This window comes from Neofelis nebulosa, chromosome 1, assembly GCF_028018385.1.
Source record: "Neofelis nebulosa isolate mNeoNeb1 chromosome 1, mNeoNeb1.pri, whole genome shotgun sequence".
Taxonomy (NCBI): domain Eukaryota; kingdom Metazoa; phylum Chordata; class Mammalia; order Carnivora; family Felidae; genus Neofelis; species Neofelis nebulosa.
In genome coordinates, this window is record NC_080782.1 from 42,084,268 (window position 1) to 42,104,708 (window position 20,441).

General features: G+C 48.1%; 1 long non-coding RNA gene across 1 annotated transcript in view; it reads right to left on the reverse strand.

The window, feature by feature from the left end:
- Window positions 1–20,441, reverse strand: part of LOC131506089 (uncharacterized) — a 58,517-nt gene that overhangs the window by 30,619 nt on the left and 7,457 nt on the right. The gene's annotated exons all lie outside the window — the stretch shown is intronic.

Here is a 20,441-nt window from a genome sequence, read left to right on the forward strand (position 1 = left end):
GTATTGGTCATAGGGAGAAAACTGGAAAACACTTAACCGATGAATACCTCATGACCCGGGAAACAGGATTTTAACCCCTTTTCTTTCGTTACTTCTGTCTCTTCCTGCCCGTCCCCCTCTTTGACCCTCCTGACTTCAGTATAAAGCGAGATGTCTCAGCCTCAGCACTATTAACATTTTGGGCCAGGTAGTTCTCTGTGGTGGGGGCTGTCCGATGCATCGTCAGCCGTTCAACAGCATCCCCGGCCTCTACCCAGTAGATGCCAGGAGCACCCTCTGAATTGTGACTACCAAAAAGGTCTCCAGACCCTGCCAAATACTCCTTGAAGGGTGAGACCACCCCTGGTTGAGATCCGCAGATATAAGCTTCACAAATCTAAACAGATTTTTAGAGCCTGTCTAATGCAATCGCTTGATTTTGCAAAGCATCCAAGAGGGATTTTCCATGGTTCGCCCAGTTAGTGACAGACCTCAGACCATCGCTCTTCCCTCCACCCCACCCTGCCTTCCAAACTGGCCTTCCAGCTGCCCTGCCAATGGCTGGATTTGTGCATTGTTTGTTTGGTCGGGTTTATCAATGGAGGTGAAGCCGGGGAGTCTAAGACGGCCTTTTCGTGGAGAGATTCTAATACCCTTAAGAGAGAGGCACATGAGGGAAAATCACAAAAGTAAACACATTTCTTCTCCCACCCCCTTTCTATTTTTGCACCGTGTGTCTGAGCCAGAGCTTGGCCCAGGTTTGACGGAGAGGACCGTCCTCCCTGGCAACGCCAGCCTGGGGAGGATCAGCCTCCATGTTCGTTGCCATTTCACCCGCTCACCAAGCTGATTCCACTTCTGTCTTCCCTTCTGTCCCAGCCAAGATCCCCAACCAGAAAAGCATTGGCTTCCTCTGCCTCCTGTCAGCTCAGTGCTGGGTGTCCGGGTGCACACTCAGCTCTCGGGAGAAAGTTAGGTGCCCAAGGTTTTGGAACGTGCCATAGCCAGTTGGAGAGTGTGTGCCCTTCAGCACTTTCGCTTCTCCAAGGGCTTTCATGCCGGTTGTCACATTCTCCTCCTGCTCTGGGGCCCACACCCAGAGGGGCAGGCAGCTTCTCCAGCATATCTTCACCCTTCCGGTAGCCTCACAGCATCTTGGACTTGAAAGAGTCCACAGAAAGCATTTGGCATCCAAAGAGATGAAAACCTGGGAGGGGGAATGGCCTGTCCAAGGTAAGAAGCCAAGGATGTCAGAGACGGGGCTATGGCCGGGAGCCTGGCTGTCACCTGTTACTCCGGGAGCTGATGTGCTCTCTCCACCGCATTGTCATTGACTTCTGCGTTCACCCTCTGTTGTGGAAGCTTTGCCCTGGGGCTGTCCCCTAACCAATTCATTCCGGTGGATGTTCTTATTGCTTTTAGGTCCTTAGCACAAAAATCAGGCAATGACCAAATAATCTGTGGTGGGGACAAGAGAAAGAATTGTTCTTTTCCTCAGCAAGAGTCCACTAGGACACCCTCAGCATTTAGGGGGAAGATACAAGAGTCCTTAAGCCACCGGGAATTTCAAGCCACTCCAGGTAGAGATTTCAGGTAGAAAAAAAAAAATGTTGTAAACTTTTCTGTCATCGTTGTAAGTCCCGTGGACAATAAACGTTGTTAACCAAAAAGAAAAAAAAATGTTGTATGTATATTCTTTGGGTTACAGAAGCATCTAATGCAATTTCCGTGAAAACTCCAGTATGAGGGGGTTTAGCCATCTCTGCGTTCCTTCAGGAATCCTTCAAATCCAAGAGCTTTGATCAGTGTTAAGGGTCTTGACAAGCAAGAGCATTTTTGGCATGCCTCAATCCCTTGCTTCCCGTCTCCTTTTGTTTTGTTTTTATTTTTTTTTTTGGTGGGGAGGTAGGCGTCTGTCAGTGCCCCTCTGTCCCTCTTGCTGACAGGTTGGTTACATAAGGTTTGTGTTGGATTCATGATCGTGAAGTTTTCTTTGCCTGGACAGCAAGTTCTCAGAGTCTGTCAGATGAGAACCTTATCCTGAGATGCAAGCTGACAGGTGTGCAAAGTGGCAGGCCAGGGTGGGCCTTCCCACTGAGGTCATTATTGGGGAAAGGAGCCTGGGGAAGAGGGAGTTTGGAAGCATAGGAACTGTTGTTACATGATGCTCAGAACAGTTCTGGCCAGGGGCGCCTGGGTGGCTCAGTCGGTTGAGCATCCAACTTCGACTCAGGTCCTGATCTCACGGCTCGTGGGTTCGAGCCCCGTGTCGGGCTCTGAGCCGACAGCTCGGAGCCTGGAGCCTGCTTCCGATTCTGTGTCGCCCTCTGTCTCTGCCCTCCCCTTGCTTGCACTCTCTGTCTTTCTCTCTCTCTCAAGAATAAACACTAAAAGAAAAAAAATTTTTTTAAAAGAATATTTCTGACCCGAAAGAAGCCCAGGCTAGAATCAGTTGGGGGGTATTTATGGGGCACCTACTGTGTGCAGCGTGAGAAGAGTATAGGCTTCAGTCTCTACCTTCTGTAGCATAAGATGAATAATACTAAACAGATCCCTTTTACGGTGTCTTACTTGAATGAGACGAACAGTGCTGGACACCTTTTCAGGCATTATGTCATCCTGACAGTCCCATGATGTAGGCAACATAATTGTCCTCTCCTACTAAATGAGACAACTGAGGCTTGAAAAGATTAAGTAACTTCCCAAAGCCGCACAAACTGGCCAGCTGCGGGGTCAGGACTGGAACCCAGGTCCCTGGGAGTCCAAACCCATGCAGACCAGGAAGCGGCACAGAGCAGCTCACAACCCACGCCCAAGTGAGTATAAGAACTAGAAACGCAATACCTCTCGGAAAGAAGAGGGAGCTTGCTGTGGGCTGGGGCAGGGAGGAATGTGCCCTTCGAAGCATGTGACTGCAGGGCTGCTGGGGACTGAGACAGGAAGCCAATCACCCAAGTGTCTAGTTTGTTTCTCTGAGTCTTTGCTTTGTCTTTTCATCGGAGAATCCGGCCAAACTGAAAAAAAAACAATCTGCAACTTTAAAACGAACACAGGGTAGAGCAGAAACACAGCCTGCCTCGCGCCCTGGCGGATCCATTTCCGGTTCCGATGTTGGGAAGTTCGAAATTCGGTGGGCAGCTGGGCCTCGTGGAAAGTGTCGCAGGCCTAGGGGGGCCCCTGTAGGGGCGCTGCTCATCGGGAACTAGCATCCTCGGGGACGGGGGTGGGGGGGAGATGATCTTCTGATAGCAGAGGGCGAGGAAGGTGAATGAGACTTGGAATGAGACCTTTCACTGACAGCATAACGTCCACTAATTTCAGCCCTGTGCTACCCTCCTTCTCTGACAGTGCAAATATAATATGAAGGAGGCATTTTTGAAATACCTAAGAGAACAAACTTCCCGAGGGCTTGAGAAATACTGGTGTCTTATGAATAATAGGAGGCAGGGTGAGGCAAAAAGAACCCTGCGCTGGGATTTGTGCAGCTAGGTTTCAGGTCTCAACTCCACCTCTCTCTCTCTCTCTCTCTCTCTCTCTCTCAGTCTCATTCTCTCTGTCTCACGTTGGGTCAGGCAGTTTTCCTCAGTGGACCTCGGTTTGCACCTGTGTAAAATAATGAGACCCGTGCAGGTGGTTTTCAGCTGTGCTCAGGTATGAGTTTATATAGCCATTAATTTAGAAGCCAATTAGAGACAGTCGTTTATATTTCTAATTAGAGTTGATGACATTTGTCATGTAAATAATGGTTGCATATCCTGGGGGTGATCAGCTGGCAGAGGAGAATGCTGTGAAGACATTTCTGATGCATGATAACTGCCTTCGAATATTTAAGGACCGTCTGGGGAAAAGGAGGGTATCAATTTTATATGAATACCAGGAAGCAAACTGAAGCTTCAAGGAAGGTAGATTCCCAGCTCAGATGAAAACAACAAAACAAAACAAAAAACCACAACACTTTGAAATAGTTTGTCTATCTGAATAGTGAGCCTCCTGTCATTGGGAGCATTCAAGAGAAGCCCGAATAAAGCTCTGTGTGGGATGAAGCACAAAGGGTTCCTGCGCCGAACAGGAGCTGGACGAAGCTCCTTCCAAATCTGTGCCTCTGTGTCCTTGAAAACAATAGACCTGAATGTTCTTAAAAAGTATTCAGACCGTTCCCTAATTCCAGCTGGCCTTCTCCCCAATTCCTCTGGATTTCGGAGGTTTCACTCCATTCCTAAACAGGAAACCTCCGGGGGAAATCAGTATCTCAACAGTCCTTGGCCATGGGGGGAAATCCAGAAATAGAGAAATAAGGTTAAGCAGTTTTCCAAACTATTAGACCTTTTCATCGGCTGCTCTTCCCATGCCTTTTGCAAATGACCTACTAACTCCCAGAGAGGGAATAACGAGGGCCGCAAAGTCCTCTCTGCAAAGGCAATTACATACTTCTCCACCCTCAGAATCAGTGCACTTCCTGTGGTTTTTCCGTCACCCTCACAGGGCGGGAAGGAAGGGAGGCAGGTCCCTGGAAAGCACGGAGCACTTCAAAGCCCCTCTGGTCCAAGAGCCTAGAGACCTGGAGTCCCTCACGGCCCGGCCACGAACCAGCTTGGCAAGCTCGGGCAGGGTCGCTTTTCTTCCCTAGGCCTGTTTTCGTCATCTCGAATGAGGGATAGCTTGGTTCCCATGAGTCTTGGGTTTCCCTTTTCCAGAATTCTGAAAGATTTCAGGAAGTGTTCAGTGCTGTCCATCTGGTGGCAAGGCTTTTATTTTAAAAGCACATTTTTTTCTCATTAAAAAGGTAACAAATGTTCTTTGTAGAACCTTTAAAAATATAGGAAAGCACAAAATGAGATAAATCACACATAGCATTACCACCTAGAGATAGGCATCGTTAAACGTGATGTGGACGCTTCCAGTCTTTGTCCTAAGCATGGCTATACAATGTGTATAAATTTATTTTTAATTTTGTTTAAGTTTATTTATTTATTTTGAGAGAGAGATAGGACAAGTGGGGGAGAGGCAGAGAGAGGGAGACAGAGAATCCCAAGCAGCCTCCGAACTGTCAGCTTGGAGCCCGATGTGGGGCTCAAACTCAGGAAACCGTGAGATTGTGACCCGGGCCGAAACCAGAAGTCGGAGGCCTAACCGACTGAGCCACCCAGGCACCCCTAAATATATTTTTAAATAAAAGTAAAATCGATTATTAATACGACTTTGGACCCACCGAGAGTAATTTTACAAATGCCTCCTTGAATATATTCTATTTATAATATGACCCAGGTATCATAATTGGCCTAGCAACACACAGTGGCCAACAGTTTTCAAACTTTAGGGGCACAAAGGAATCATCACTCCCAGAGCATCTGGATACGGAAATCTGAGCTGGGACCTTCTAGAAGAATCTGCCTTCTAGCAAGTTTCCCCCCGAGGTGTTTCTAACACAGGTGTCCCCGGGATCACATTTTGATGAATAAGTTTACAGAGATAAATTCTCAAAATCAGACAGAATCGCCTCTTCCTTGCTAGTGGGTGAAAAAAAAAATTTCCATACTTGTCTCTTTGAAAGCATGCCTTCTGCAGATGGGCTCTAGTCTGCTTTCAGAGCCTAGGGTACTAACCACTGAACTCCTAGGGCAAGGTTCTGGTTGCATTGTTATATGCCTCTGACCCCACCAGTTGACTTATGTTAAAATAAATCTATTCAAGTTATAGAGTGGCCGATACCGACTATTTGAAAAGTGTAACAGCAGTTGTCTATTTCCTGGAGCACCTCTGGTGATAACAATGGCCCCAGCTCCTGAGTGCTGCTATGAACTCAGCGTCGTGCTTGGCAGTTTTCTTTAAAAAAAAAATTTTTTTTTTAACGTTTATTTATTTTTGAGACAGAGAGAGACACAGCATGAACAGGGGAGGGGCAGAGAGAGAGAGGGAGACACAGAATCTGAAACAGGCTCCAGGCTCTGAGCCGTCAGCCCAGAGCCTGACGCAGGGCTCGAACTCACTGACCGTGAGTTAACCGACCGAGCCACCCAGGCGCCCCCAGTTTTCACACATGATCTCATGTAGGGCTCTCGGTGACCCTACAAAATGGGGACCATCATGTCTGTCCCCATGTTAGAAATAAGGAAGCGGAGCCTTGAAAGGGTTCCCCCAGTTGCCAAAGATTGCCCGACCCACTGGAATGACGCGTATTCTGAACCAGAGCCCCTGTGCTTTACCGCTAGGATAGGCTATCGTTCCCCCTTTGGGGGTCACGTGAGGGACAAGTGGGGAAATGATGGTGCTAAGAAATTTTTCATGGGTGCACTTCGTTTCACTCTGCGGGGATTCTATTCGTGTGCCCTGATTAACGTCTGAGCCTTGTGACTCGGAGACAAGCCCGTGTCATCGAAGGTCAGCTGTGGCTAAGTATCAGCTGGGAAACCAGATTGCCCTGAGGGTGGGCCGCACACTACATCTTGCACCGGTATTCAGGCAGTTTGAGTGAGCTTCCCACCCGCCCCCCCCCCCCCCCCCCGCCCAGGTAGGAAGCAGAGGTGGGCCCTTGGCCCCAGCCCATCAGTTGCCACTGAGTCAGTCCTGACCATCATGGCAGGAAGCCCTTGACAGCTGGATTTGGGGCGCTTTCCCTGCCTCTCTGCCCAGGTTTCACATTGGAGAATAGCCAGGGGGGATGGGCACTGAGCAAGCCCGTAATATCCTTAGTGAACAAAGAAGCCCCAGGCTCCGAGAGGTGGGGTCGGTGACAAGGTAGCACAGGGGCGGGGAGAGGACCGTCTCTCCTGGCTTGCGTTATAATCACTTTTCCAGGGCTGAGAGGGGAAGGCTGCAGTTTCTGAATAGAGTCCCTTCTCCAGGAAGAGAAAACAGTTTTTAAAATCACAACAGCAATACTCATGACAAAGCAAAATTGGAGTCCTAGGGAGCTTTTGCTTTCTTTTCAATTACAGCTGCCTTTGTCTGGAGAGTTTTCTTCCTTGTGCCCATTCTGTCTCTGTCCTACTGTCTAGTGTTGGTCTTGTTAAAGTCCCATCAGATGCTCCGAAACGTTGCAGACAACCCTGACAATCTGTTTGGTGTTTTGCTTTGTTTGAGAGGTACCCACAGTTCTCCTGAGATGCATTGCCAGCCAGCCATAAGCCTGCTCTGCTCACAGCTTCAGACTTCTTTCTTGTTCCAGGTCCCAGTGTTTTCTCCATAATTCCAAATGATCACATGGTCCCCTCAACCTAACAGAAGTGAGGGTCAGCCTCAAGGGCCTGAGGTGGCCAGCCTCAGAAATCTCTTTCTGTAGGATCGTGGAAGGCTTAATGGTGTCAGTGGAGGTGTGAGTTTCTAGGCACAATTTTTTTTTTTTTTTAAATTTTTTTTTTCAACGTTTTATTTTATTTTTGGGACAGAGAGAGACAGAGCATGAACGGGGGAGGGACAGAGAGAGGGAGACACAGAATCGGAAGCAGGCTCCAGGCTCTGAGCCATCAGCCCAGAGCCTGACGCGGGGCTCGAACTCACAGACCGTGAGATCGTGACCTGGCTGAAGTCGGACGCTTAACCGACTGCGCCACCCAGGCGCCCCTAGGCACAATTTTATTTTACCGCAGTGGGGTCCCAAAATGATTTGGGGGAACTTCTGAGAAAATGCACATTCCTGACCATAGTCCCTGAGATTCTGATCTCACGGGACTGCGGTCTGGAGCCGGCAATCTGCATTTTGTCACAAGTTCCCCCAGAGGACCGTGGTGCAGGTGCTGTGAGGCAGTTTGGGGACCTAAAGCTGAAATGGCTTCCCTTGCCTGCCCTTCCCACGGAAGAACACAAAATGTAGGCATACGAAAGAAAGGATCCTGTACACTTGCATACATTCACAAAAAAAAAAAAAAAATCATTGTATCAAATAACCGGAACCTTAATTTTCCAACGTTATCAAATAAAACAATGTAAGTGAAAATAATGTACAAATTATAAAGAAGTACCCTGAATGACAATAAAATGCCTTGAGCAATTAGGCACTTCATTAAAAATGTACTTGTGACAACATGGGATCTACACAGTTATACCCCCAAAAAGCATCATTGTTACCTAGTCCCAAACCCTCTGCATGTAGCCTGGGAGGTAGTGGCACAGGAAGAAAAAGAATTTTGCTGCAGTGATAGACTCCCAGTCCAGTGCTCCTTCCTCCCTGACACCATGCCCTGGTTAAGTCAAATCGTACCAAGGTCTATATGAATCAATTTGCCTAATGTACATAAACCCTCCTACTTAGAAATCTGATGGGGGTCCCACCCAGCTGCAGAGAAGGGTATGATTCACACATATTCACACATATACCTCCACAGATGGGCACACCCAAATAAACACACACACACACACACACACACACACACACACAGACTTTAACCCTGATGCCTATACCTATATCCACACAAATACATATACGCTCGTTTCCACATAGCTATGTGGCCACAACTAGGTTCTTTCGTGTGTACCCCCATAAGAATACATCCACACAGGGGCACCTGGGTGGCTCAGTCGGTTAAGCGTCCGACTTCGGCTCAGGTCATGACCTCACGGTCCGTGAGTTCGAGCCCCGCGTCGGGCTCTGGGCTGACAGCTCAGAGCCTGGAGCCTGCTTCAGATTCTGTGTCTCCTTCTCTCTCTGCCCCTCCCCCGTTCATGCTCTGTCTTTCTCTGTCTCAAAAATAAATAAAACATTAAAAAAAAGAGAATACATCCACACATACAGGACACAGACATACTCAGATCTAAACCTTAGAGAAATACACACGTGCGATGCCTAAGCACACTTTTGTGTGCTCCAAATGAGCAAAGGCGCCACGTCATGTAATCACGGTCCCACTGCTCCCCAAGTGGATTCAGGTTCACATGCAGACCCCTTTTCCTTGGTAAGTATATACACCCTTCATTTCATACATGTGTATCGAGTTCCTATTAAGGGCCAGGGATTGTTAGGTGTTGAAGAACACAGTTTATCTTTGCCCTTACTGAGTTTGTGTGTAATGGAAGAGAGAAGTTTTTTAAAATGCATACAAAGTTGCAACTGTGGTATGTGCTAGGGAGGAGGTGTATGGTGTTGTGAGGGCATCTAAGAGCTCTGTAAAGGTTCCCCCAATGAAGTGAGGTTTCTTTTTTTCTTTCTTAAGTTTATTCATTTACTTTGAGAGAGAGAGAGAGAGAGAGAAACAGAGCACATGAGTGGGGAAGGGGCAGAAGGAGAGAGAGAGGAGAGAGAGAATCCCAAGCAGGTCTTGCACTGTCAGCACGGAGCCCCAGTCGAGGCTCAAACTCACCAGCTGTGAAATCATGACCTGAGCTGAAACCAAAAACCGGATGCTTAACCGACTGAACCACCCAGGCACCCCAGAAATGAGGTTTCTACTGAACCTTGAGGACTAGCTAGATAATTTCTTGAAAAAGAAAGGAGAGAAGAGTATGCCACTCAGGTAGAAAAGCACGTGCAAATGTCCTGTGATGAGACAAAACCTCATGCATAAGAAGACTGAGCAGAGGTCAGTTTAGTCGGTGTGCAGAGAGGGAGAAGGAAGCGGGGGGCAGGACAGGCCCACAGGAGGCAGCAGGGGCCACACGTGAAGAGACTTTTTAATTAATTTATTTTTTAATGTTTATTTATTTTTGAGGGAGAGACAGAGCGCACGTGGGGGAGGGGCAGAGAGAGAGGGAGACACAGAATCCGAAGCAGGCTCCAGGCTCTGCGCTGTCAGCACAGAGCCCAATGTGGGGCTCGAACTCATGGATGGTGAGATCACGACCTGAGCCAACGTTGGACGCTTAACGACTGAGCCACCCAGATGCCCCCAAACCCTCCGACTTTGGAGCTTTGGGCTATTACACTTGGCCTCACTCCTGGCCTTCCTGCTCTGTTCCCACTCCTCTTGGCTCAGAGCACACGATGACAAGGTGGGGTTTCTTCCAGAACATGATCATTGACTATTCTTGGCCTGGGCAAGGAGGGGAGGGTGGGCAGGTCGGGTTGCATAAAGATCGCCTTGTGTCCTCCCACAGCTGTAAGCAGGGCCTCTGCCCAGCTCCAAGCCCGCAGCGCCCTTTGCACAGAGTCGCCAGTAGCAAGAAGTGAATGTAAACGATGGGAAATGCGACGTCTGCAGGTCCCGGCGGGGACAGCGGTAGGACTCCAAGTATATGCATTTCCTAAGTGACCACCGCACTAAATGTGACACTAGAGGAAGAAACAGACAAAGCCCTGCAGGAAAGCCTTTCAAGGCAAGATGTCTGACCATGTCCCTCACTGCCCGGGCCAGTAAACGCACGTAAACGCAGATTTACACATTAACAAGATTCTCCTCCGGTGGCTTGAAGCATCTCACAACAGAGGGAGAAGTAGGGGGTAATTCATCAGCCACCACACTCTGCATTATTTTCCCTCCGATGAACTGGATTTACACTGGTACGTGTTTTGCTCCTGCAAAGCCTGCAAGGTCCTTAACCAGAGCCAGTGACAGACTCCAGGGAGATCAATAGGCACATTCATGCCCAATTAAAGGCTCACCTAGAGCCTTACGCCTTAAGGCCATAAAGATGTTCCCAAGTGATTTTTTGGACATTGTGAAGACTCCTACCCACTGAGATCCTATGTTTCCCAGCATGTGCTCGGAACTGTTTTCTTCTATAATTAAAAAGAATTATATAATGTAACTTGAAGCTCTTTTTATTTTGCTTCAGGCCGCGGAAGCAACGCCCTTCTCCTCTCCCAGTTGGGTGCTCTTTTATGCTGTCCTGGAAGCAGGTACCAGATCCATCAAGTGCCGCAGACCATCTGTGCTCGAGGGGACACCGTGTCCCAACAGTCCCTCACATTGATCGAGCATTTGGCAGGTCACAAAGGGCTTTTCTATCCGCCGTCTTACCTAATCCTTACCACTCCAAAACCCCGGCCTGCTTGTTCCCATTTCACAGATAAAAAGACTGAGGTTAAAAGATTTGCCTGAGGGCGTGGAGCTACCAGCAGGCAGGCTTGGGACTTGAACTCAGGTCTTCCTACCCACAGTCAGGAAATGACACCAGTTCTACTGTGCTCAGCTACCCACCCTGGGACTCAGGTTCTTTTCCCCGTACTCCTCTGCTTTCTGCGGCACTGTATCAGATAAATTCAACGTCCACACTCTCCAGCACTGAAGCCCCAGGTGCCAGGCTGTGGACGAGTGACCGTCCGCTCCGGGGACAGTCCCCAGGATGCTTCCGATATTGACAAGCCCCAAGCTTGGGTGAGCTCATGCTGGGAGGGGCCAGCGCTCGGCTTGGCTCTATCAACCGTGGCTTAGAGCAGAAGCTCCAGGCTTTTTGGCTTCCTCGTGGCCGTCACCAGATGCACTTTGCCCAAGTGAGAGCTGTGGGATCACTTACCTGCCCCCCCCCCCCACCAGGCCCCCGCCCCCGCCCCCAGCAGCTCAGGCCCTGCTGAGGCTGTGCTTGTTCACTCTGCCCGGTCCCTCTTGGATCGGGATGTTTCTGTGGGAAGGCCTGGTGTGATTTGCCCCGATCCCATGCCCATTTGGCACAGCCCAGCCTGCTTCGAAGGGCCAAGCTCCACACCTTGGTAACAACTGCAGAGTCCAGGAAGTATTTCAGCTTCGTGAAAACAGCCTGTGTTTGGCTAAAATGTCCTAGTTTGGTCACAGCAATTAGATGTTCTTGTTTTGCACACACATCTTCCAACAGAACTGCCTTCGGGACAGGTGAACAGCGTTTAATGGGTCTGGGAAAGCCTGAGGTGGAGGGCACATCCCGACCACGAGGAAAGCCCCCATGGGCAATCTCTTCCCCTTGGAGTGTCAGCTGGTCTGCTTAGCTCTCCAAACAGCAACTGATTCATTCATTCATTCATTCATTCACTCCTTGAAAAGATGTCTGAATACTTATAAATGCCAGAGCCCATGCTAGCTACAAGGGATGTCGCTATGACCGAGACTGACGTGGTGGGTCCCTGCACTTTAGTTTCTTACAGTCTAAATTTTTTTTTTAACGTTTATTTATTGTTGAGACAGAGAGAGACAGAGCATGAATGGGGGAGGGGCAGAGAGAGAGGGAGACACAGAATCTGAAGCAGGCTCCAGGCTCCGAGCCATCAGCCCAGAGCCCTACGCAGGGCTTGAACTCACGGACCGCGAGATTGTGACCTGAGCTGAAGTCGGATGCTTAACCGACTGAGCCACCCAGGCGCCCCTAATTTCTTACAGTCTAATGGGGGAGACAGAAAATGAACACGGACTTATAAATGATTTTTGGATCAAGTTCATTTTTTTAATGTTTATTTATTTTTGAGAAAGGGAGAGGGGGTAGGGGCAGAGAGAGAGAGGGAGACACAGAATCTGAAGGAGACTCCAGGCTCTGAGCTATCAGCATAGAACCGGACGTGGGGCTCAAGCCCACGAACCGTGAGATCACGATCTGAGCCGAAGTCGGAGGCTTAACCGATTGAGCCACCCAGGTGCCCCTGATCGAGTTCCTTAACTCTAACACCAGAGAAATTTAAATATGCTTACGAATAAGGGTGAGGGATGGGAAATCGGCTTCTGGATTTTGCTAGGAGGTTCAGGAAGATACCAGGTATCAGGTAGCTGTCAATCTCAGACGGACTTCTAACCATCCATAAAAACATTACTGTCTTCCCTTTAAAAACATCTCAGGGAAAAGTGTAGTTCATGGTGACTTCTGAGGTTATCAATGGTCTCTGTCTTGGTACACCTCTGGAATACTATGCCCCATTCTGAGGGACACACTTTTCAAAGGAAGGGGGACATCTGGGGCCCCTCTAGGCTTGCCAGATTTAGCAAATAAAAATATAGGACATTCCGTCAAATTTAATTTCAGATAGCCAACAAATTCTTTTTTCATATAAACATGTCCCCAATATTACATGAAACATACTTATCCCCCCCCTCCAAATCTCATTGTTTATCTAAAATTCAACTTTAACTGGGCTTCTTGTATTGTAATCAGACAGCCTTGCACTAGAGAACAAAGATAGTGAGCAAATCTCAATAATGTGTCTCAAAAGGAATCTTCAGAGGAGCCTGACTTTTCAGCTCGGAGATTTGCGTAGGGAAGCGTTTTCCAAACGGTTTTTCCAAAATAGCAAAAGGGACACTGGGAGGGAAAAGGTCTCGAGGTCAAAAGTTTGGGAAACGCCGCGTGGCCGGTGTTTCCATTTCGGAGTCCGCGCTATGCAGAAGTGTGGTAAACATCCTGAGTAGACTCTCAGGAAGTGTACCTGGTTGACCCGGTTTAACCAATCGTGCCCACAAATGCTATTTGTCTGTTTTGATATGTATATTTTATAGAGGACACCTATTAACATCATGCAAACTTACTGCTCTGCCCAGCACACTTTGGGGAGCACTGGCATGAAAAAGAAAGTTCTCTTCAAATATGCAGCGTGTTGCTGAGCAGGGAGGAAGCAGAGTTAGTCTTTGCAAACCGAGGGGCCGAGCTGCACCCCGTATCCTGGCCCAGTCTAAAGACTAGAACGTCCTAGCAGCGATAGTCGTCTGAAAGGTAATGAGCTCCCTGTCTGGAGACATTAAAACAGAAATGAAATGGCATCATGGACACTAGAGGAAATTTTTGTCTGGTGCCGGAAATGCCCCAGGGTCTTCTGGGAAAGGCGTGTTCACATAGAACACAGAGGGGCCCCCACCAGCAAACTGACCTTAAAATTATGTCCCAGGTTCTATGTTTTTTCTGCGGTCTGAGTCTATCCCTCTTGGATACACTCTTACTGCGTTCCCTTCGCATCTCGGGGCCAAACCTCTCAAGGATATTAGTCCTCTCAAATTAATGATCTCGGCCTCTTTAGAGCCTAGCCAGCTACCTAGGGGCTTGGCTCTTTGGAACCCCACCTTGAACCTCTGGAAGCGTCTTATAGACCTGGCGAGTAAACTAGAGCTCACAGCTGAGCTTGGCGCCTCCGAAGAGGATGTGGTCTGCAGAAATGTGGCCCCATTCTCCTCCAGGACTGTGAGACTCCTGCAGGCAGTGTCCACAATGTGGTACAGGTCACCACATACCTGAGGTGCTCTGCATAATAGAAGCCAAGAGAGGGTCAGATCCCAACTCCGCCTCCTCCTGGACCTATGACCTGGAGAAAATTGCTTGGCCTCTCCAAGTTGTATTTCCCTGTGTCAAAACAAAACGAAACAAAAACCACCATGAGAATGATGATATCCTGCATCATAAGATCATGAAAATTGGGCGCCTGGGTGGCTCAGTCGGTTAAGTGTCCGACTTCAACTCAGGTCATCGTCTCGTGGTCCGTGAGTTTGAGCCCCGCATCAGGCTCTTGTGCTGACAGTCGGGAGCCCGGAGCCTGCTTCGGATTCTGTGTCACCCTCTCTCTCTGCCCCACCCCAACTCGTGCTATCTCTGTCTCTCTAAAACTAAAAGAAAAAAAAAAAAAGAGCATGAAAATTAAAGGAGCTTAAAAGTACATTCAGAAGACCCAAGAGAGTGCTGCTACAAAGCGGACACCCGTAGATGTTTATTTAGCAGACGACTGTTATCGTTACCACCATGATAACTTCTCAGAGAAGTTAAAAGATTTCTGTAGAATTTCAACAAAGCGTGTGCCAAGATTTCAGGCCCCAGCCAAAGCAATAAGCTGGAAATTGTCAAGATCTCTAGCACCTTCCTTTTGAGAACTCGTGCTTGAGAATGGAAAGTAATGCATGTGTATTAAAAGTCTCAGTTTTCCTTCCTGCAGGTCTCGGGCCAGTAGAAAGAGCACTGCATTTGGGGGCTAGGAGCCCTGGTTCTTGGTTAAAGTGTCTCCACCTCCTCATCCATTCAGGACTCCGGTCCCCATCCATAAAATAAAGAGTTGGACGACGATTTCTTCTTGGGTTCCATGAGCTGTGCCTTGGAACCGAGGGTGATGAATGCGGCTATGTAAGTAATGGTCCGTGGTACTTAACGAGAGGAAGATCTTGACCAACGGGAGCAATGTGTCCATATGTGCGTGAGCACACATGTGTACATGGCAACACGCAGTGGATGCCAGGTGTTTTGAAGTCATTTCAGTTGCCCCCTGCTCTTGCACCTGTCTGTAAGTTTGGTAAATAAAGGGTTAGGTGTAGAATTAGTTGTAAAGGTGAGAGGCAAGCACTGACCTCTGAATGGGGAGAGCTGGGTTCGAGTCCCGGTCCCGACTCCGCTGGGAGAGCCTATTCTCCGTCTCCAGGGTGTGACAGTCCCTTCCGTCCCCACCTCTGCCTCCCCATCTTTCACGTGAGGTGGTTGGTTCCAGGATCTCCAAGCTCTGTGTCTCTTGGGAAAGCGTCTCTGATCTATTTTCGCTTGGGTTTGCGTGCCCTCCACCAGATTATCATCATCGGGTGACTCAAGTTTGGCTTATTTCTTTTGTTTGATCTGCTCTCGTTTCATAACACAAGCTCTACAGCCAATTTTAGCATTTCTTGGATTATGGGAGTGTCGGAATGAAGGTACCAGAGCATTTGTCTCCGTTTTTGCCCAGGATACTCATCTCCCCCTTCCCCACCCGGCCCACCCGACACTCCCTTCCATTCTGGCACACGCAAAGTCCCGCCTCCTCCTGGGATGAGACACCAAGTGGAGTCTGGTTTTCACATTAGCTGAGAGGAGGCCCTGAAGGCAGAAATCCTTGGCCCGTGAGTCACTTTGTCTCTTTGTGCCTCATTTCCCCCAGTTATAAATAGGTGGAGTCTCACACTTTCTCACCTCCCACGGCTTGCCCCCACCACCACGGAGGGGTTTTTGTGCAGATGAGGAGTCCCTGTTTCACCGATGGACTCTCTCCCATATCACAGCCCAGGAGACATTCTCTAGGAAAATAATGTGTCTCCCTGTCTCTCTGCTTCCACTTTCGGTCCCCTCCAGACTTCCCTTCATTACTGCTTGAGACACAGAACTTTCCAAAACACAGAAGTCAAGCTTTGCTGAAAAGCCTTTAGTGGCTGCCTGTTACCTCCAGGATAAAGACCTCGGCAGGTGAGCTCACAAGAAAGCACAGTGGAAGCTCACCCTGAGATCTAATGACTCGCCCCAACATATACCAGCCTGCAGCACACTCCTTCCCTGGGACCTGTGAGGTGCAAGGCGGTGCCCCGGGAAGAAAAAAAGAGGAGACTAAGACTTGGGCCCCATGTTTAAGAAGCTTACATGCTTTTTGAAAAGGTAAACAGGCACACAAAAGCAATGTTTTTATTTTTTAAGAACTGGAGGTGCTCTTAGAAGTCACTGACCCGGGTTAAGCGTCTGCCTCTTGCTTTCGGCTCAGGTCATGATCTCGCAGTTCATGAGTTTGAGCCCCACCTCGGGCTCTGCACTGACAGCATGGAACCTGCTTGGGATTCGATCTGTCTGTCTGTCTCTCTCCCTCTCTCTCTCTCTCCCCCTCCCCTGCTTGTTTGCCTCCCGCCTTCGGGATAATAAATAAACTTAAAAAAACAAAACAAAACAAAACAAAACAAATCACTGACCTAGCCCTACTGCCTCACTTCGGAGTTGTGGAAACTGAGGCTCCCTCTGATGGGTCTTCTCTCCTGCCAGATCTTCAGGCTTCTTCGTGTGAGTAGGTCTCAACTGTAAGGGCACCTCCTCAGGGCTGTCCTCCCAGATGTGAGCGCCCCGCTCACTCTCCTCCTTATCCCCCGCTGGTCCACCAGACCACCGTCTGCACTCTTTCCTATTCATCCATGTTTCTTCTTTATCATCTGTGTCCACCCACTAGAGGGGAAACTGCAAGAGGGCTGGGGCTCACTTCTATCTCTAGTGTCTACAACACAGTGGCTGGCAGTGGACCCATGAGAAATGTTTGCTAAATGACTCATCAAGCCAATGAGTACATCTTGAAGCAAATTTGAAAATGCAGAATAGTGTAAAGAAACCAGTATAGATTTAACAGAAGATACGATTATGTTAAATTATGGTTTGTATCCTGCTTTTTTTCTCCTATCAGTATAGTGTTTCTACATGCTATGAAGTTATCTTTTAAAATACTATCTTAAATGACACGTAAATTACACATGAAGTATCAAAATTAATTGAAGCATTTCCCTAATCTTGGACACTCACAATTTTTTTTTCCCCCTAAGTGATCTACTGTCTCTCTAAACCCTTCTGATAGAAGTTGGCTTTTAAGATGCTTGTGGTAAATCTTCCTTGCAATGAGTAGCTGGGTGGAAGACGTTGCTTTCTTTCCAGGAAATTCAACAGACCAATCCTTACTTTTGTATGTTTTCTGTAGCCTCCTTTGGTTTCCTTGACTTAGTCAAGAATCTAGCTGTTAAGCTCAAGACTTGTGGTTAGTACACGGTTGTGATTCTATAACTTCCTGTTGGAAAGATAAACCAGTCTAAGTGTTCACAACTGAGTGGAGTCAATGGGGGAAACAGAGGCCAGACCCCATTACATCTAGTGCCTACTCTTAACTCAGGGACAATTGCCTGATGAGATGAATTAATGCTCAGGGACGGAAGATTCAAGAGTTTCCAAACACCCACAGACTTATAAAATCTCTGTGAACTAAAAAGAACAGTAAAGATCGCTAACAACCTCAAGTGAAGGAGAAGTAAACCGAGATCCAGACGGAATCTTTCGTGAACTAGATCTCGGAAAAGATTTTACAGAACTGGAAGGGACCTTAGCAGTGAACTACTCTAACCTTGTCATTTTTTAAAGATGAGGAAACAGAGGTCCAGACGAGGAAGGGCGTTGTACCAGGTCACCACACCACCAGCTTGTGGTGGGGCTGAGATGAGAACCCACTTCCTCCTCCCTCCCATCCATCGGTCTTTCCACTGCCCTAGCTCTGTGGGGCCTTGTAAACCGTCAATGCTCAGCAGAGTCTGCCCTTGGGCTCTATTTCCTGGAGTACTAAGAAATGTCCTCCCTTCATGTAGGTCGGAGCTTTCAGTAAAGCCCTCCCCCCTTTACAGAGCATTGCCTGTGAGCACAGCACCTCAGTGGCGCCAGGCACAAGACAATACGTACAGCTGAACACCCCTTTCTAGTCAGTCCCCACCCCATCCGGCACTGTGTGTCCTCAAAGCGCACGGACCTCTCCTTCCTCCCTCTTACCACATCCCTCCTGCAGTCTGTGAATGTCCATTTCTCCCCGTAGGCTAGTAGCTTCCTAAGACGGAAGCTCTTTCTCCTTCTTTGATTTTTTGCACACTCTGTAGCAAATTAGTGCCTGCCATATCAGAGATGCTCTGTAAATATTTGTCAAATATATGAATAAAAACTTAGTTTCTATATTAGTTTGCAAGGACTACCATAACAGACTAGCACAGGCTGAGTGCCTTCAATGGCAGATGTCCATTTGTTCACAGTTGCAAGGGCTAGAAGTCCAAGATCAAGAGGCTGGCAAGGTTGGTTTCCTCTGAAGCCATCCTCCTGCTGCCTTTTTTATATTTCTTTATTTTTAAAATGTTTATTTATTTTTGAGAGAGAGAGAGAATGCGAGGGAGGAGGGGCAGAGAGAGAGGGAGACACAGAATCTGAAGCAGGCTCCAGGCTCTGAGCTGTCAGCACAGAGCCCGATGCGGGGCTTGAACCCATGAGTTGTGAGATCATGACCTGAGCCCCAAGTCAGATGCTCAACTGACTGAGCCACCCAGGCGCCCCTCCTGCTGCCTCTTCACAGGGTCTTTCCTCTGTGCACCCAAACCCTGCTGTTGTCTCCCCATGTGCCCTAATCTCCTCTTCTCAGAAGGACCCCAGCCAGATTGGGTTAGGGCTCACCCCAATGGCCTCAATTTAACCACTTCCTTAAAAGCCCCACCTCCAAATACAGCCACACTTCAAAGTAGTGGGAGTTCAAGCTCCAGCATATGAATTTGGGGGAACATAGTTCCATCAATAACCTTCCTCTATTCTTGACTAGCTCACTGTTGAATAAAAGGGATGGGCACACAAAAGTGGAACGATACCTGCTGTAATACAGGGAATTCAAGCCAGGCGGAACACCAGTAATGGTTGATGCCCATACTAGCTGCATCACCAACCGTCCCCGTGTGCCATGCACTCTTCTAGGCACAGGGGCTATTACCTAATGTCATCCTTGCCAGGATTAAATGTCAACAAACATTCACTAATGCCTGCCATGTCGATCACTGTTTCAGAGCCTAAAGATCCAAAAATGTATAAGCTTAGACCACAGAAGAAAGACTCTTGCTGTTTTGTAAGCACACACACACACACACACACACACACACACACACACACATATCTGGTGTGCTGTCTCAGCCCATTTCTGTTTACGGCTCCCATACTGGTGTTATTCCCCAGCCAGGTAATTTAGTCTGTGTCCAACCGGGAAAATGACCAACATTTTGCAGATGAAGAAACTGAGACATAGCCAGTAAGTAACTTTCCCTCTGTCACGCTAGTCAATTGCTAGTAAATTGCAGGCTCTGGGCTGAACCACACTTACCCTGGCAGCAGGCACCACAGTCTACTCTCTTAATCAGCACCCCACACTGCCTCTCCATGACAAAGCGCCTTATTCCTTATATCCCCACAGAAGGGGGAAATGAGCAAAAAGGACGGAATTTTAAGCTGAGCCACCAACTGGGGTAAGGAGCAGAGAAGATACTTACAAATAGAGAAAATAGTACATCATAAAGGTCAAGGTCTATAAGACGATGGCTGAGCAGGTGGCATAGAGGGCTGGGAGTGTGTTAAGGCTGGGGAGGTAAATTGCAGTCAGATTAGGTGAGATCTTCTTATTATTGATATAATAATAAAATTAGGCTTGATTCTCTAGACACTGACAGGCATTTGGACATTTTAGCATAAAATTTTAGCATTTCATCGTACCTCCTCATTTTACCAACAAGGAAGCCATGGGCCAGAGAGAAAGGACTTGCCCAAGGCCATACAGTGGGTTAAAGTCAGAGTGGACACCAGCACCCAGATCTCTCAATCCCAGGCCAAAGCTACATTGCTAAACTTGGCCTACATAACCGCATGGAAACTGACGTAATTTAAAAGAATGTGTTTTTCCATGTTTCCCCATGTCTTTCATCCAGTTTTCACCCACTTTCTCTTTTGGGAAATTGTACATTTCTCCAGGTTTCAAGGAATAACTATTTCTCATCTAAAATAACTACGTTCAACGTCAGAAGGATCCCATGAAGTCACGAATGATGCCTTTCCCTGTGTGGCTTTGTGGAGTGTGGCCGAGTGGCTCACTGGTACATTTCATTGACTAGAAGGACTGTATTTCTTAGGTCTAATAGATACTTTGAGATAGAGTGATAAACTCAACAGCCACTCTGGCTGGGTTTGTTTTACCAAACAAATAGATCGGGTCAGCAAACATTTACTGCTGCCTGCTGCATGCTAGGCATAGTGCTAGGGCCTTGAGATCCAAAGATATGTAGGCTGAGTTCTCGGATGAAAAGGCGCTCACCACTCAATAGTGAAATGCACATACTTTC